Below are 19,451 nucleotides of genomic sequence, written 5' to 3'. Positions count from 1 at the left end.
GCACGCCAGGCCTCCCTGTCCATCACCAACTCCTGAAGTTCACTCAAACTCATGTCCATCGAGTCAGTGATGCCATCCAGCCATCTCATCCTCTGTCATCCCCTTCTCCTCCTGCCCCCAATCCCTCCCAGCATCAGAGTCTTTTCCAATAGTCATAATGAAAAAGGCAAGTCATGCAAAATGTAGGAGAAGATGTAAATCAACTGAGACTTTTATACACTGCTGCTGGTAAGGGTATAAATTAGTATAACTATGTTGAAAAACCATTTAGCAGTAGCTGCTAAAAGGGAACATGTGCATTCCTACAATCCAGCAATTTTACTAATAACATACTCAGCAGATATGTACACATATGTTCACCTAAACACACGTACAAAGATATTCACAGCATCATTACTAGTAATACCCCAAAATTGAAATAACCTGGATGTCCATCAATAGTAAGATGAGTCTTCATAAAAATACAATTGTATGATATGGAGTCAAATAAATCAGAGACACACAAATATATAATTTGAAGTTCAAAATCAGGTAAAACTGATCTACGGAATAAGTCAGGATAGTGGGTATTCTGTGTCAGGAGGGTGACTGGGGGGAGACATATTAACTGGAAGAGAGCATGAGGGTGGCATGCTGATAATGTTCTATGTTTTGATCTGGAGCTGATTCAACAAGTGTGTTCAGTTTGTGAATACATATCATGTGATACACTTATGACTTGTGCATCTTTCTAAATGTATGTTATAGTCATTAATAAGGTTTACTGAGAGACAAAAGGTTATATCTATGCCCCTAGAAGGCATGTTATTATATATATGTTAACAGAGAGATATGATCCCTGTCCAACACACATTTTATTGACCAAATGGCATCCAAGAGACTGAATATGGAACCAGGCAGTGGAAACAAACTGGGAGGAAATAAAGATCCCCAATCAGCCGGGATGAAAATCTCTAATTTGTACAACTCCTTTTGGTGAGCAGCCTCAGTTGTCCCACCTTTTCCATTTCTCTCTCTTTTTCCATCTCTAGTTCTTTCCTGTGGGTATAGGGTTGGATAGAGACAGCGCACATTAGACTCACTCCATCCTGAACTGTGTTTCCTAGCCACCTCACCAAGTCAGGATGCCAAATCTAACAAGAAGCTTTCTGGGAAAGCAGTGCCAGGAAGACTGCCTCTAAAGACCAGAGAAAAACAGAGGCAGATGACCCATGTGTCCGCCAAAGCCCTTTGTGAGATAAACAAATAGGAAGACATTGGGAAAACATGTTCTTTTTGTCAGTAAGAAACTTGAGGCCCTGTCCTTCACCCTGCTATCAATCAAAGTATCTCAGTGATTTCATCTCCAAATAAATATCGCTCTGATGACACTTGTGTCTTGCCTCTGAACCATAAAGTCAAGATTTAAGAACAATGTGGTGCAGGAAGCTTGGGGATTCATTAGGATCATCTGAATGTGTCCTTAGAGCACCAACTAAGCTCTGATTTAATGCCAAGTTCTTTCTAATGAGGGAATGTGCAGAACCACATGACTGGCCTGTAGAAACTGGCCTTGAGTTGACCCTCTGTGACTCCCTTCGACCATCTGTCTTTAAAGTGTCCCCTCCATCGTCTGACCTCCTGTGGCACTTGGTGAGTCAGAATGTTCCAGGAATGGAACTACTTCCTGAGTGACCACTATGCTGCTGACCATTTTGAATCCTCATTTGGCATTTGTTGATGTAACTTCCTGGTCATGGCCACTCTGGGTATTTTTCCAGACCATGTTCAGGGTCAACTTCCCTGCAATGCCCTTCCAAGCATCCCTTCCCCCACCCTGTACCTCCCCACAACACCTGTGCCCCCTGGACACAGTTCTATCACTGCTCACATGATGGCATCCCTCCTTTAGTGGCTTTCTCCCCTACTAGACTTTGACCTTTACAAGGGTGGGGACAGTAACTTATACATCATGTTATCCACAGCTCCCTGCACAGTACTTAGCATCTTTATTGCTCTGATAACACATGTAATACAAGGCAATATAAAATTCACATCTTAGAGAAATACAGAATGTAGACAACGAAACTTCCCCCAGAATCTTTCTGTCACAAGATAACCACTGCATATTTTGTCCACAGTGTATCAAAACAACAAATTATTAATAATTATATTTTTTCCAGAAGATGAAATCATTGCATACATGCTGTTTTGCAAATTGCTTTTACTACTAAGTAGTGTAAGACAGGAGCACACTTCCTTGATGAAGCACATGGCTCTACCTCACTGATTTTAACAGCTGCATAGTATTCCATCATAGAGAAGTCCTATAATTTACTTACAGTCCTCTTTGGAAGGACTTTTACATTATATCCCATTTTCCTTGTTATACAAACAATAAGACTTTAAACTTTTTTGTGCATCTCTCTTTGTGTTCATGCTATGCTAAGTGCTAAGTCACTTCAGTCATGTCCGACTCTGTGTGACCCCATAGATGGCAGCCCACCAGGCTCCCCGGTCCCTGGGATTCTCCAGGCAGGACCACTGGAGTGGGTTGCCATTTCCTTCTCCAATGCATGAAAGAGAAAAGTGGAAATGAAGTCGCTCAGTCGTGTCCGACTCTTTGCGACCCCATGGACTGCAGCCCACCAGGCTCCTCCATCCATGGGATTTTCCAGGCAAGAGTACTGGAGTGGGGTGTCAACTGCTAGTGACTCTATAACATCCATCTGAAGACTAGCGGGGGGTCCTCTTTCTGCCCCCTTCTGATGTCTATGTCAGAAGCTTTCTCTATCTCCTTTATACTTAAATAAAACTTTATTACACAAAAGTTCTGAGCAATCAAGCCTCGTCTCTGGCCCCTGATTGAATTCTTCTCCTCCAGGGGCCAAGAATCCCGGCGTCTTTTCATTCAACAACAACCTTTCAGATCCTTACAGTTTTCATTTCCTTCTGCAGAGACCTGGTGTGGTGTCTGCAGCCAACAGTGCCCAGAAATGATTGCTGACTGACCAAACAATGGAAGTCAATAAAAGAAATGGTCCTAAAAATATAATTTCTGTTCCATTGCTAATGCGGCTTTAGGAAACTGGCCCCTTGTGTTGGATATGATCCCTTAATACAAGCATACACGTGAAAAACTCCTCCCCATTAGGCTAAAGACAAAGATGAGGTCTTAATTTAATTTGTTCATTCAGCAAATATTCCAAGCCTACCCTAAGCTAGAAGCAGGGGATGGAATTGCCAGCAGTAATTTCTATAAAAAGTTGATGACTCCAGCAGAAATACTGAGCATCATTTACTAGCTAATTTCCCTTTATGCCTCGTTTGCCAGGAAGTTCAACACTCAGTGCTGATAAGAACTCTCTCTGGCTTCAGATTTCTGCTATATGGAATTGCCCTTTTTAGTTTTCACTGCATTGCTTTACTACATTTTTTAACCCATATTTCTATCATTCTACAGAAACTGAATTCAAATTCATATCAAGGGTCATAATAACTAATTGCTTTATAAAGAATTTACATGTGTCATTTAATTTAATCCCCAATTTTCAAAAGTTGCTATGAAGGTCGGACAGAGATCATCACTGTCATCTCAAATTTTCAGTAAACTGAGGATCAGGAAGATTAAGCAACTCACCCAAGACATTGCAGCCAGGAAAACACAGCTTTGAGAACCTAACTAGGGTCTCATAATTTTGTAACTGAAAAAACAAAAATGAACTTATACATTGAGTCATATAAATGCCTGAATCCTTCTTTCCCCTTTATAGGTAAGTACACTCACCTTCTCTCACCTGGGCATCCAGTCCTCTAAATAATCAAGAATTTCTTAGCAGAGAGGCAGAGGGAGCAGAAAGTTGCCTTAGTTTCTAACGAGATAAACACTGCCCTGCCCGCCCACCACAGCCACACATCACAGTCTTCAACTGTGATTTCTCACTTTGCACCGTAACACAGCTATTTCTCTATCTCCTATGGCTCCTTCTAATTATTCCAGAATCTTCCAGAAATGTTAAATCACATGACAGAAGGAGTGAAGAGGGAGGTTGAGGGAGGGGTTATGTAGGAAGGATGGGACTGGGGGTGAGGGTGGAGAGAGAAAGTAAAAGAAAATGTGACTGATGTCCCAATGTCCACACTAAAGCCCTTCCTTTTCTTCTTTGCTTTGCTATTTTGATGGAGTGGGAGGAGGATGGTTTTTACGCTGTGGCAAAACAAATAGAACTTTGAGCTAACATTTCACAATTTATGTAGCGATTTCCTGTCATTTTGAAAATCTACTAGAGTGGCAACGGTTAAAATTTTTTCCTCCCAGGAGAGTTTAAGAAGCATACACCTGTCACCCTCCCTGCATCGTGTATTTATGACCCAGATCCTGGGCATTTCACAGGCTGGTTTCTATTGATCTTCCCTACCAGCCTCTCTGAATACTTGACTCAGGGCTTTTCCCTGCTCACCCCTGGTATCGTTCATCTATTTCCCTGGAGCTTGCTTACCTGACTCTCCAGTGACTTTTGGAACCGCCGATCATTCTCTAGATGAGACCTTCAGGCGCATTGTCTTCATCTGCTCCCCAGCTGATGATAATCCCTGGTACCACAGTGCCCTGTGACCACTGCCTGCTGCCCCAGCTCTGTAGACACTGGTACCCAATGGTGGTGGTGAATTTTATGTGTCAGCTTCTCTCTCATTCTCTCTCGTCCACTTTGAAGGGGTTTCAGACCACCTGTTATTCAGAGTCCAAGCTGGCGGAACAAGTGCTTGAACTTTTGTGAATCTTGCATTGCAGCTGAAATAGTAACGTTCTTTAGTAGGGATGCTCAGAGTCGAGAAAAACTTGTGCTAGCAGTTGGTGAAATTTCCAAACTGTATCTCTCTGGGACAGACCTGTGCTCTGAGTACCAGTCTCACACATCACCTGCCTTCTCGACAACTCCACCTGGATGACCAAGAGCAGCTTCAGCATCACAGGTGCAAAAGTGAACCAGCCTTCTTCTCCATCTTCCACCGTCTTCAGTTCCCCATCTCAGGAAATGGCATTTCTGTGCATTCAAAGAAAGGCTGGAGTCATTCTGACACCTCCTTCTCCCTCAGTCGTGGATTTTACCTGCTGGATATTTCTCCAACTTATTCACCCCTCTCCCACCTCACTGCTGTCACGCCTTTCACATCACCATGATCTCATGACTCAGATACTCTTGCGGCCTCCTGGCTGGTCTTCCTCCTCCTCACTCCTGACTCTCTTCCATTAGCTTCAATAATACAGTGAGCTTTTCAAAAACACAAACCATTGCATAGACACTCCGATGGCTTCCTACTGCTTTTAGAATTAAGTGCACAGATTTGGCTTTGCCTTACAAAGGCCCACATAGGTCGGACTCCTGCAAATCTCTCCAATACCATCTATGCCTTCATTCGTTCAAATGCACTGTGCATTTCCTGCCCCAGAGACTTTGCACGTGCTGCTTGACCATATCTGCCTGGAACGCTCGGCTCCTGTTCCACTTCACTCAGTCAACTCTTTATTTGTCAGGTCTCAGCTTAAATGGCACTTACTCCAAGAAACCTTCCTGACCCTCTATAACAAGCTGTCACAGCATCTTGTATCTTTTCATTGTATTTATTAAAATGTAATTAATCATTCTTGTCATTATTTATTAAGTGCCTATCTCTCCTCCCTCACCCTAATTCCCAAACTGTAAGGTCAGTGAGGGCAGAGACTACAGGTGCTCCCCTACATTCTACACATGCAACCATGAACAAGACAGATGCAGAGTAAATGCTCAGTAAAGGTCTTGGGGAGGACAGATGGGAAATGAAACAGGAAGAACAGGAGGGAAGGACAATTTGGTTCTTTTCTGAACCAATTTCTCCTTTATCTTTGGAATGCAGGAAATAAGAGTTTCCTAAGTGACTTGAAGGAAAGCTGTTTTTGAAGAAGTATATGCATTGGCATATATATTTTTTCTTTCTTCCTCATTAATAAGGAAATCCAAAAAAATCCAAGCTTAGGCTTACACCTAAAATTTGATTAAAGTGGGACCATTTAAACGAAAACCATCAATTAATAAAAGGCCGTGTACAGAAAACTTGCCTCACTCTGGCAAAACCACCACTTTCCTGCATTCCAAACAACGGGAATAAGCAAAGCACCGAAGAAATTCCTGGTGTCTATTTCACTTTTCGTGTGATAATCTTCTTTTAAGAACCTTTTCTTCCCTCTTTCCAAAAATTGCACAGGTCTTTCAGGGATATTAAAAATGTTCCAAATCTCTGGCAGCATCAGTGCAGTTCTACAATTCATTGCTGTCAACTGAAAATGAGAAATGTCCAAACCCAGCTGCCAAGCCAGAGAGTCAGTGCAGCGGGGTTCACGCCAGTCCACTGTCTCCTGAGCTCAGGGCTGCTGAAGGTAATGAGACCGCATGACAAACGTCCAGACGCATCCATTCCACAACCAGCATCCAAGCCACAGCTATCGCCTGGACAGATCCAACACCAATACCAAGCTGTGACCCAAGCTACCTTTATAACTACCTTTATGTACCCACAGCGTGGCTACTTCTAACTGCTGAGATTCAAAGAAGGATATAAAAGACAGTTGGGGGCAAGCCTGGTGCCCACCTGGAAGGTCATTTGAGTAACATCATTGTTTGGTTTCTACAACACCTCCTGCATATTATCAAGGACACAGAAAGTCTTGTACCTCATTTGGCTTCTCTGTAGCCATTGCCCACAGAGGACTCCTTTTCTGCAGGCATTTCTCAAAGAATTGTCTTGAGCTGTAGCTGCATAGAAGAAAACTGCCCTTATGTTTTCCATCCAAGTATAGGCCAAAGAATTGACGCTTTTGAACTGTGGTGTTGGAGAAAACTCTTGAGAGTCCCTTGGACTGCAAGGAATCAAACCAGTCCATCCTAAAGGAGATCAGTCCCGGGTGTTCACTGGAAGGACTGATATTAAAGCTGAAACTCCAATACTTTGGCCACCTGATGCGAAGAGCTGACTCACTGGAAAAGACCCTGATGCTGGGAAAGATGAGGACAGGAGGAGTAGGGGATGACAGAGGATGAGATGGTTGGACAGCATCACCAACTCAATGGACATGAGTTTGGGTGGATTCCGGGAGTTGGTGATGGACAGGGAGGCCTGGTGTGCTGTGGTTCATGGGGTCGCAAAGAGTCAGACACGATTGAGTGACTGAACTGAACTGAACTGATAGACCATCAGCATTAGAATCATGGGGTGGAGGGAACTTGTGAAAATGTAGATTTCCCAGCCCCATTCTGAACCTCTGAGGAAATTAAAATAAATCCACTGATGGAGAGTAACAGGGACCAAGAGTGTAAGAGCCAGGGATGTGGGAGAGGGGAGAGGCAGAGTGCTCAAGGCAAAGGAAAGAACACAGGAGATTCTACATGTGGACATGCTTCCGAGACTAGAAGGGGGCCTGTGTAATGGGAGGTGGGTGAGAAGGAGACCAGAAATGATGGGGAGGGAAGGCACGGGCTGGCCAAGGTCGAGTATCATGGGTAGTGTTTGTTTTGCCAAGATTGCTCTGATGCTGAGTGAACCTCTGAAGGGCAAGAGAACTCAGAAGACCATGCAGATTTGTATGAGGTTGGTAAAAGTAGAAAGAGAGAGATGGACAAATCCCAGGTATGAGGCAGAACTGACACAGCCCAGTGGGCTGACGTTAAGGGTAAGAGGGAGAGAATCTGGGCCCACAGCCAGAAGGTTTGCAGCGTCCAAGCAGGAAGGTGGCAACTTCAGCTCATATGGGCAAGACTGGGAAAAGACGTGGGCAGCAAGACATCCCCATGAACCTGTTTAATGAGCTGTCTTACCTGGAAGGTAGAGATAATTCCACCAGCATAAATAGCTTTTGTAATGATTAGAGATAATATACACAAGGTTCTTTAACAATAGGAACTCAATTAATAAAAATATTTTCTATTTTTTAATCAAGCATCAGAAGATTTGGTGGTACACTGGACACATTTAGGCTAATATTTCTTCCTTTTTTCTTTCTAAAAACACCGTATCTTGAAGCTAAACTGAACGATGCCCACCACTCAAGTCCAACCTCAGAGATGTTGCATACAGGTCATCTCTGCCTCCACCTAACTCCAGTGCCCAATATCTGACACCACACACTTGGTTCACTTTGCCCCACTTTATTGGAAGGAAACATCCAGAGCCATAAGAATTCTGTTCCAAAGACGTGTGTGTGGAGGAAGCTTGTCAACGGTCAATGTCACATGCCAATGGCTTTTCCAACTCTCCGGTCTCACCTCTACATGTCTCAAGCCCACAAGTCTTCTCCAGGTTTCCCAGTTCAGAGCCAACAACCACAATTTCGCCTCTCCTGAGACGTAAAGGTGCTGCAAAGAAAATTAACCTCACACTTCAAAGGGGAGCAGAGGAGACCCCCGCCCCTGGTGACGAGAGGAAGTGAGTACTCACTGGGAAATCCCTGAAGTCCATTTTAAATGATTTAATGTGACGAGGAAGAACACAGCCCTGTTCGCACCAGAAGAACCTGCATGGGCTCTAAGGAATTAAGTGATCCTGAAAATGTTTGCTGGAGGAACAAGAAGAGTCACGGGGGAGCAAGCAAAATGTCACCCAGAGTAAACTGTTCCCTGACATCAGGTGACAGCTCAGCCCCTGTGCCTTTCATCAGGTTTCAGGAAGGCAGGCTTGACATCAAAATCCTCTGGCTGCCAGAAGAGGAGGAAAGTAATGACTGCGACTACAGGGACAAGTAAGGCCAGAAAAAGAAAACTGCCCAATAACTCCAAAGCACCTAGAAAGTGTCATGACTGGGGACAGAGACTGGGAGTTTATCACATCAGCCTTAGTAAAGGAAGAGTCAAGTTATCTGTTCCAGGACCACAAGCTGCTGCTGCTGCTGCTGCTAAGGCGTTTCGGTCGTGTCCGACTCTGTGCGATCCCATAGACGGCAGCCCACCAGACTCCTCTGTCCCTGGGATTCTCCAGGCAAGAACACTGGAGTGGGTTGCCATTCCCTTCCCCAATGCATGCAAGTGAAAAGTGAAAGTGCAGTCGCTCAGTCGTGTCCGACTCTTAGTGCCCCCATGGACTGTAGCCTACCAGGCTGCTCCATCCATGGGGGTTTTCCACGCAAGAGTACTGCAGTGGGATGCCATTGCCTTCTCCAGGGACCACAAGCAGAGGGAAGTAAAGCCTTTGGGACACTCAGGAGCTGGAGAGTTCAGTCCAGAGGAGGGAGCAGTACTCAACAAGGGACCAAGCCATTTGCCCTCCTGCCGTAACAACCAGAAACAGACAGAGAGGTGACCAAGGGCAAGAGCAGGCTGGCTGAGAGGGTGCTGAAGTGGCTACCAGCCCCTCCTCATCTCTCCTAACAGAGTGGACGTCCCAGCTCTCCAGGTGGATTGCCTGCATGCCAGTCTCTCTAATCAAGAAGAAGGCAATCTCCAGAGGCTCAAAAATATGTTCAGCATCACTTGTTCATCCAACTCTTTTCAACCCCATGGACTGCAGCATGCCAGACTTCCTTGTCCTTCGCTATCTCCCAGAGTTTGCTCAAACTCAGCATCACTGGGACTGGGACAGATGTCATTACACAGCTGTAGTCACTGGTCAAAGGCGTGTGAGACCATTCCATTGTCCTCTCACCAAAGCTTCTGCCACAGAGCATTTAACCCAGGTCCTGGGGACAATGTTGCATCACCAGCATCATGCTAAACAGAAGGGTGTCAACCCATTTATAAATTATCTTCCAGCCCCAAGTCATTCAAACATTCAATAAGCTTGAATATCCCGTCAGGACTGCAGCTGAGGGGGGAGAGCAACACCCAGCAGAGTAACTGTAGAGACACGCCTTTCCATTGGGCAGCTGCTAGCCGAGGAGGATGACTCGTGTCTGGTCCAGTGAAGTCTAAGAGGCAGGGGTGGAGGAGCTTTTCAGTTTAATTTTGGAGACGCAGCAGGATGTAATCAGTTTACGAGTTAAACAGAGACATCTGCCTGGTTCTACCTGAGACCTCCCAGCTTGCTGTGCTTAGCCCAGAGTGCTTTTTAATAACACAGTAGGATCAAGATTGAGAAATGTACATAAACACCAAAAGATGGAGAGCAGAGCTGCTCCCTTTCTATCACCCTCCCCTCATCCACAGATTCCCCACCTCCCAGAACAGATACCCTGCTCTCTCCAACAGGTGAGAACTCTCACTAAATGTTATGGCACTCAGAGGGGCATCACTAACTCAATGCACATGAGTTTGAGCAAACTTCAGAGACAGTGAAGGACAGGGAAGCCTGGTGTGCTGCAGTTCATGGGGTCGCAGAGAGTCAGACACGACTGAGCAACTGGAGGGGCAAGAGGGGCAGCTTTCAGAAAAAGAAAATAATGTCCTTCAAGATGGGGCTCTTCCCTGTACTGCCCCTAGTTACAGATCCCCAGTATTGCTGCCATTGGTGGATACCAAGGGCCTGGAAGAAGCATCCAATTGGCCATTCAATGGGCATTTATTGAGCACATGCTCTGGGCCAGGCCCTTGGCTAGATGCTAAGGAGACAAAACATGATAGATACACAAGCGACATGCAAGTGAGAAGAGAGAACAAAAACGAACCAGCACGCACATGAGCAAGGTTACATGGAGAAAAAGTTAGGACTCCAGGGGAGACAGAGATGAAAGAGACGGTCACTGGAGCCTGAGTGCTTGCTTGAAATCAGGGAGGACTGCTCAGAGGACAGAAAACCTGGGGCAAAACCTGGAGGCCATGGAGAAGGCAGCTCGCAGCAAAGGGAGCAGAAAACATTTCACAGGCACCCAGTGGGCACTGCCATGGAGCCGTTCCCAGGCGTGCAAGGTAAAGAGAGACAATTGACAGATGTAAGGAATTATGCACAAAGCAGTTCCGCCTCATCCACGGGTCTGGCAGTGTGCATCAGGTACATGCACATTTGCATATAAGATGTCCCATGTTCCTTCCATGGCTGGAGCGCCCAACTGGCTTTATTTAGCAATTCCAAGGCAGATCCAGGGCACATAAATAAATGGCCAGATCACAGGTCAAAGGCCACAGAAAACCTCCTGCACTGACATCAGGGTTTCCTGCTCTTCATTCTGAAGGTAGCATCACGTGTTTTATGAGGGAACCCTCTTGGACACCACAGGGAGCACGGCACCCTTCCCTCCAAAAGATCTGGAGCAGAGACAGAGCTCCCTTTCATTTTACAGTGAGCTTGGGGCTGGATTGATGCTGGGTCATTGCGCCCCATTAAAGTTGCCATGGTTACACCAGGCCTGTGGTACCTGGACTTTTGATGTGCTGGATGCAGGGGCAATAGCTGCTCTGCTTCTCCTATAATTTGCCAGGGGAGTGGCAGAGAGGCTCAAGGTAGAAATGCTAGATGGGACCCCAGGGTATGGAGAGACTACAGGTGAGTAGGGCACATCCCTTATCACTGAAAAAGTAAGACCCTTCCCTAAATCCACTAGCCTGTGAGCGGCCAGGAGGGCAGGGACCCAGGCTGCTAAATTGTGGTCTCCTCCAGCATGTAAAACAGACCTGGCACAAAACAAACTCAATCAACGTGACTGATTCATTTTGTGACACAGAAAAATATTTGCGAAAGCATTCAAACGAAGAATCCACCTTGGGCTCCACCTTCTATAGAAGCCAAGGGGGTAATGAGGAAGTTGCAAGGGAAACTATGTGCCTCCCATTGCAAACTGGAGATGAAAGAGAGTGAAGCTTCTCCAGATAAAAGGAAGGCTCTGAGCATGTGGGCAGGGAAGCAAGTCAGTGTCAGCCCTCCAAGTGGCAGACATTAAGATAGTGTTAGATGCACAAGAGGCTTTTTTTTGTGGGGGGTGCGGGGAATGGCTGTAAAGGATAAGAGGAGAGGAAGCAGGAGAGGGAGAGGACAGCTTTCAGAGCACGATGCAGACCTAACAACCAGGAGATGAGGCAGGGCAAAGCCTTGGCCAGGCTAGTGGAGAGGCTCCAAAAAAAGGCTGTCTATTAGAAGGGTCCCATGCTGAGGAGGAGTGGCCAACTCCAGTGATCCCACAGCATGCAGTCATGAGCTGGATGGACCCAGGGGAGATGTGGTCTCACCATGAATATGGTGTGGAATCCAAAGTGAGACAGCTGTCTGCCCCCTGCAAGGACATCTGAGCCTCCATGACTACCCAGGATGAGGGGATATTTGAGATGGGTCAGGAGTCTGGAACCAGTATAGCTGGAGGTGTGGGGAATGTCTTCAGGCCACAAAAGGAAGATGAGGAGGTGACTGGGAGGCTGTGCCTCTCCAGGCTGGTTGCCTACCCAGTGTCTGCTCTGCCCTTACTGCTTAAACCCAGAAACACCTCAGACTCCTTTGCAGCTAGAAGTGGCCATGTGACCCAATTCTGGCTGGTGAGATGGAGGCAGAAATCTACTGGAGGTTGACAAAAAGGGACCAGCTCAACTGGCATGTCTGTGACGGATGCTCTCCTTCCTCCTCCTGGAACAGAAGACCTGAGGCCCGCAGGGGAACAGTCCTCTTATTACCACAAGGTGATAAGCCTGAGGATGAAAACCACAGGCTTGAAATGGCAGAGCACAAAGACAGAGGAAGTCTGGAAAACTGACACCAAGATGGAGCTGCTGCATGTGAGAAGCTCACTTTCAGAATTCTTGTTAAGAGAGAAAAATAAACTCCCATGCAGTTTAGGCATAAGAGTCAAGCCAGCACTCCATGCAGCCAAGCCAGAGTCATGAATAATCCAGAGAAGATTCAGATGGAGGGTAAGCAATGGAACTCTTTGTGTTTAGACAAGACATTCAGTAAAATTCCTTCCGCAGTGTGGTTGGATAGTCTTGGGTGATGGGGGTTTCTGAAGGGAAATGGGTGTGACAAAGCTGCTTTTTTTTTTTTTTTTTAACTTTTTATTTGGTATTGGAGTATAACCAGTTGGGAGCTTCCCAGGTGTCTCAGTGGTAAACAATCCACGGAAATGTAGAAGATGCAGGTTCAATCCCTGAGTCAGGAAGATGCCCTGGAGAAGGAAGTGGCAATACACTCCAGTATTCTTGCCCGGGAAATATAGACAGAGGAGCCTGGCAGGCTAGAGTCCATGGAGTCACAAAGAGTCAGACATGGCTTAGCGTCTAAACAATAACAATAGCCCATTAACAATGTTGTGGCAGTTTCAGGTGAACAGGGAAGGGATTCAGCCACACATATCCAGGGATCATTCTCCTCCAAACTCCCCTCCCATCCAGGCTGCCACATAACATTGAGCAGAGTTCCCTGTGCTATAAAGTAGGTCTTTGTTGGTTATTCATTTTAAACCTGCTCTGTTTTTAAAGCACACATTAAAAAAAAAAAATTTGTTTTTAAAGGGCAAGAGAAGAGGTTGTCCCAAAGAACCAACGACCTGCTCTGTAAATGAACGACTTCCAAAGCATGCCCTCAGTTTGCAATCTAAGTGCAGAAACGAAGCACAGAAACTTGACCATAACCTACACGTTAATCTTAACATTGTATGATTTCGTCCCCAGGCCACTCTTGTGCCCACACCCATCACACATGAGGATGGACATTAGTAACACTCTCAGGACTCTTTCCCCTTTGGGCCCAAGGAAGGTTTGGCATCCTCCCTGCCCTCAGGCAGCCCCTGCCACTCTGCTGAGGTTGGCCCTTGAAGTGAGATCTATTTACCTGGCTGGAAGTCATCTGCAAACTTGAGGATTTTAGGCCACAAAACAAAGTTGAAAGATATCATATCTCAGACTTATGACAAATTTCCCCTAGGGACCTCTGGAATAGCCTTTCAGATATCAGTGGACATGAAACAGGTGCCCAAAGCCACCCACTCACTCTGTCCAACATTAGAAAGTGGTCCATGTGACTCAGCCCTTCACCTGGTCGCAGCAGCAACTCCTACTTCTGAAACTCTGGGAGAAGAACTACCCAAAACCGCCACCCTGACAAACGCTGCACATTCGCGGTGATGGAAGAGAGATTTCCAGGCCACACTTCACTTGTCAGCACGTCAATTTCAGAATGTCAGCAGAAACGTTCGCTTACCATCACTGCTCTGAGGGTCAAGCGCTAGCAATCTGATCCGTCCTCCATGTTCTTTGAAGGCACGGCTCATGGTCCAGAAAATTAATTAAGGCCTCCAAAGGATAAAGAAAATTCTGATCTTTCCAAAATGAAACCAACTGCCCTCTGCTCTCCTCACATCCCCAGGAGGCTTACATGGAGTCAACCTTCTCATCAAAGAGCAAGTTCCACATCCTTTTCCAGTTGCCATAACAGGAAGAAGCTCCCCACGGACCATTTCAGTTGTTTCTTCAGTCTGGAGAAAATAGATTTGATTAACAATCATGTAATTACATTTCCAATTCAATGACAATTATCATTGGATGGGGTGACCTTGGAGCTTCAAAGGTGAAGTCCAAATGACAGTGAAGAGTTTGGTAAAAGGCACGTCACTGGTGATGGAGGGAGGGCACGTCACTGGTGATGGAGGGAGGCTTCATGAGCATCACAGTCACCGTCTGCTTGTATGATGGAGTCCTATCCTTTGGCAGACTTTTTTTTTTCCTTTTTATGGGGTCGGGGAGGGCAGGGTAGATAAAAGACAGAATATTTATTTGGAAAACAATAGTTTCAAAATTATCTCCTGCATTCAGAATCTACGGGCCAGAATATACACCCTAAGCAAACAAGTGTTGTTCTTTTAGTCACTCAGTTGTGTGCATGTAGCCTGCCAGGCTCCTCTGTCCATGGAATTTCCCATGCAAGAATACTGGGTTGCTATTTCCTTGTCTAGGGGATCTTTCCGCCCAGGGATCAGACCCCTGTCTCCACACTGGCAGGCATATTCTTCACCACTGAGCCACCTGGGAAGCCCAAGCAAACAAGTGAGGTCTTGATTAATTGCTCACTTATGAAATAAAACTTTTAATTAACTGACTAGGTGGAGTAGTACATCTCCCACACTTTCATGATAAGAATCCCTTAGAGTGCTAGAGATTAATTCCATTAATTAACACGCTGGGCCTGAGATGGGCCAGTAATTTTAAATTTTTAATTTTACAAATTCCTCTAGATGATTTTAATGATCAAAGAAATTTGGGGAGCACTGAAGAAACGTGCTTTTCTGCTTCCTTTGCAGATTTTAAGACTTGAACACCTGGTCCCAGAATGACCCAGTCTAGTTCTAGGAAAGGAAAGTAAGTCTTCCAAACATTTGGTTTGGTGTTTCCTAGAATACACTGCTTCTCATTTCCATTTCTGGCCCACTTTTTCTAGATCAGGTCTTTTTTGGAGGGTCCATCTTCCTTGAGTTGATGCATAGCAATCCAATCACATTTAATTAAATCATCTTTGCTTGCTTTTGTCTTGTTCCCTTTTCCCCTGAAACTTGTGTTAAGAAGTTAGGGTGCTTTGCATAGATTCAATATTCTCGCTTTTCCACCTTACATCTCCTACTGATGACCCCATGTGGACCAGCCCAGATCTCACTGTTTTCTTCAAAGGGTCCCATTCCCTTTGACCTTCCAGTCAAGATAATGTCTCCTTCATCCAAGGTCATTATCTTAGAAATGTAGTAGATGAAGAAGTGAAAGTTGCTCAGTCATGTCTGACTCTGTAACCTCATGGTCCATGGAATTCTCCAGGCCAGAATACTGCAGTGGGTAGCCTTTCCCTTCTCCAGGGGATCTTCCCAACACAGGGATCGAACCCAGGTCTCCCACATTGCAGGCCGATTCTTTACCAGCTGAGCCACCAGGGAAGCCCAGATGAAGAAAAGGGATGGAGAAAATCATGGAGGATGTTTCACCCTCTTGTCTGAGTTCACCTTGGCCTTGAGCCCCAGCTTCACGATGGGAGGGTCAGGGAGCTTCTCTTTAGGTACAAAGGCACTGATGAGGCAGGAGGCCATGAAGCTCGTGGCCAGGCTCCAGGCAGGTCTTGCGCTCACCCTGCATGTCGCTGGAGGTCACATCCAAGCACAGAAATAGCCGGCTGTGTAGTCCATGCTTGTGTCCTCCATGCCGATGCTTGCCCATCACCATGTCTGACTGGAGCTCAAGGTGTAGGCTGCACCTGTAGGCCGCACAAGGACCAGCAAGCCCTCGGGATGCAGCTGGTGGAGGCTCCAGGAAGAGCTCCGGCTCACTGAGCATCTCCTCAACATGGCCTCAAGGTCCCTGCCCACGCATACAATGCTCACCCCCAACTCCCAGGAGCTGGACAGCAGCCTGGTGGCATCCACGCTTCTGCCCGTGGCCCCCAAAGACACTGGGACACTGCCTGATAGGCCACCGGATGCTGCTTGCTGCCCAGAGAGGACCAGCTACCTCGGAGCACTGTCCCAATGACTCTGCTGGGTGCACAGCTCCCATCCCCCTGGGAACTGCTGTCCAGAGACTCCCTCGGGGCTGCCTGGCCTCAGGACATGGCCTGGTCCCTGGAGAGATGTGCAGGTTCTGGCCACAGCCTCTCAGGTCACCATCAGGCCCGCAGCAGCCCCGAGCAGGGCCTACAGACTTTGCCTAAAAACAAACTTACCTCTAGTAAGTTGAACAGATGAAATTAGGAAGAGAGAGGCAAACAGAAGCTGGTCCCATAGAAAAGGGGCTTAAAAGCAGGCGGCACATAAGGCAGATTGCTGTGTTCTGCTCTCTCCTCACCATCTCCCACTCCTCCTGCCAATGCCCAGATGGCTAAGATAGCCATCACCAAGCACGGGAAGCCTCAATTCCAGCTGGAACTCCCAGCTCCCTCCTCAGGACTTAATATCCTAGCCATTTGCCTCAGCTGCTTGGTTCCAGCACTAACTGCCCATCACTGACTTAATTACCTCCTTCACAACTTGAACTAGGCTGTTTCACCTGTGCTGTTATCTAGTGGGGAATCCTTCCTGTGTGTTAACCTGGCAAAGCAACGGCCCCAGTTACTCAAACTCTAATCTAGGTGAAATCTGTGCTTGCTGTTTAGTCGCTAAGTCGTGTCCAATTCTGCTACCCCATGGACTGTAGCCACCAGTCTCCTTTGCCCTTGGGATTTTTCCAGGCAATACTGGAGTAGGTTGCCATCTCCTTCTCCAGGGGATCTTCCCTGACCCAGGAATCAAACCTGCTTCTCCTGTTTGGCAGGAGGATTCTTTACCACTGAGCCACCAGAGAAGCCCAAAAGCTTCTGTCAGTTCAGTTCAGTCGCTCAGTCATATCCGACTCCTTGCGACCCCATGAATCGCAGCACTCCAGGCCTCCCTGTCCATCACCAACTCCCGGAGTTCACCCAAACTCATGTGCATCGAGGTGGTGATGCCATCTAGCCATCTCATCCTCTGTCATCCCCTTCTCCTCCTGCCCCCAATCCCTCCCAGCATCAGGGACTTTTCCAATGAGTCAACTCTTCGCATGAGGTGGTCAAAGTACTGGAGTTTCAGCTTCAGCATCAGTCCTTCCAAAGAACACCCAGGACTGATCCCCTTTAGAATGGACTGGTTGGATCTCCCTGCAGTCCAAGGGACTTGCAAGAGTCTTCTCCGACACCACAGTTCAAAAGCATCAATTCTTCGGCACTCAGCTTTCTTCACAGTCCAACTCTCACATCCATACATGACCACTGGAAAAACCATAGCCTTGACTAGATGGACCTTTGTTGGCAAAGTAATATCTCTGCTTTTTAATATGCTATCTGCTGCTGCTGCTGCTAAGTCGCTTCAGTCGTGTCCAACCCTGTGTGACCCCAAAGACGGCAGCCCACCAGGCTCCCCTGTCCCTGGGATTCTCCAGGCAAGAACACTGGAGTGGGTTGCCATTTCCTTCTCCAATGCGTGAAGTGAAAAGTGAAAGTGAAGTTGCTCAGTTGTGTCTGACTCCTAGCGACACCATGGACTGCAGCCTACCAGGCTCCTCCGTCCATGGGATTTTCCAGGCAAAAGTACTGAAGCAGGGTGCCATTGCCTTCTCCGTTAATATGCTATCTAGGTTGGTCATAAGTTTCCTTCCAAGGAGTAAGCATCTTTTAATTTCATGGCTGCAGTCACCATCTGCAGTGATTTTGGAGCCCAAAAAAATAAAGTCTGACACTGTTTCCACTGTTTCCCCATCTATTTCCCATGAAGTGATGGAACCAGATGCTGCCATGATCTTAGTTTTCTGAATGTTGAGCTTTAAGCCAACTTTTTCACTCTCCTCTTTCATCAAGAGGCTGTTTAGTTCTTCTTCACTTTCTGCCATAAGGATGGTGTCATCTGCGTATCTGAGGTTATTGATATTTCTCCCCGCAATCTTGATTCCAGCTTGTGCTTCTTCTAGCCCAGTGTGTCTCATGATATACTCTGCATATAAGTTAAATAAGCAGGATAACAATATACAGCCTTGACGTACTCCTTTTCCTGTTGTTCCATGTCCAGTTCTAACTGTTGCTTCCTGACGGGCATATAGGTTTCTCAAGAGGCAGGTCAGGTGGTCTGGTATTCCCATCTCTTTCAGAATTTTCCACAGTTTATTGTGATCCACACAGTCAAAGGCTTTGGCATGGGTGAATTTAATTCAGATGACCATTATATCTACTACTGTGGGCAGGAATCCCTTAGAAGAAATGGAGTAGCCATCATGGTCAACAAAAGAGTTCAAAATGCAGTACTTGGATGCAATCTCAAAAATGACAGAATGATCTCTGTTCATTTCCATGGCAAACCATTCAATATCATGGATATCCAAGCCTATGCCCCAACCAATAACACTGAAGAAGCTGAAGTTAAACGGTTCTATGAAGACCTACAAGATCTTTTAGGACTAACACCAAAAAAAGATGTCCTTTTCATTATAGGGGACTGGAGTGCAAAAGTAGGAAGTCAAGAAACACCTGGAATAACAGGCAAATTTGGCCTTGGAGTACAGAATGAAGCAGAGCAAAGGCTAATAAGAGTTTTGCCAAGAGAACGCACTGGTCATAGCAAACACCCTCTTCCAACAACACAAGAGAAGACTCTACACATGGACCTCACCAGATGGTAAACACTGAAATCAGATTGATTATATTCTTTGCAGCCAAAGATGGAAAAGCTCTATACAGTCAGCAAAAACAAGACTGGGAGCTGACTGTGGCTCAGATCATGAACTTCTTATCGCCAAATCCAGACTTAAATTGAAGAAAGTGGGGAAAACCACTAGATCATTCAGGTATGACCTAAATCAAATCCCTTATGATTATACAGTGGAAGTGAGAAATAAATTTAAGCAACTAGATCTGATAGACAGAATGCCTGATGAACTATGGATGGAGGTTCGTGACGTCGTATAGGAGACAGGGATCAAGACCATCCCCATGGAAAAGAAATGCAAAAAAGCAAAGTGGCTGTCTGAGGAGGCCTTACAAATAGCTGTGAAAAGAAGAGAAACAAAAAGCAAAGGAGAAAAGGAAAGATATAAGCATCTAAATGCAGAGTTCCA

At 46.2% G+C, this 19,451-nt stretch overlaps 1 long non-coding RNA gene across 1 annotated transcript in view; it reads right to left on the bottom strand.

Moving 5' to 3' along the window:
• Positions 1-16,785, bottom strand: part of LOC129636669 (uncharacterized) — a 31,894-nt gene extending 15,109 nt beyond the window's left edge. Inside the window, exons 1-3 of the long non-coding RNA XR_008707070.1 lie at positions 16,555-16,785; positions 14,059-14,332; positions 4,479-5,024 (exon numbers count right to left, since the gene is read on the bottom strand). This is a non-coding gene — a long non-coding RNA (uncharacterized LOC129636669). The remainder of the gene's footprint in view (positions 1-4,478; positions 5,025-14,058; positions 14,333-16,554) is intronic.
• Between the last annotated feature and the right edge of the window lie 2,666 nt (positions 16,786-19,451).

Source organism: Bubalus kerabau, chromosome 22 (genome assembly GCF_029407905.1).
Source record: "Bubalus kerabau isolate K-KA32 ecotype Philippines breed swamp buffalo chromosome 22, PCC_UOA_SB_1v2, whole genome shotgun sequence".
Classification (NCBI taxonomy): Eukaryota; Metazoa; Chordata; class Mammalia; order Artiodactyla; family Bovidae; genus Bubalus; species Bubalus kerabau.
This window is presented reverse-complemented; position numbering and strand designations above follow the sequence as displayed.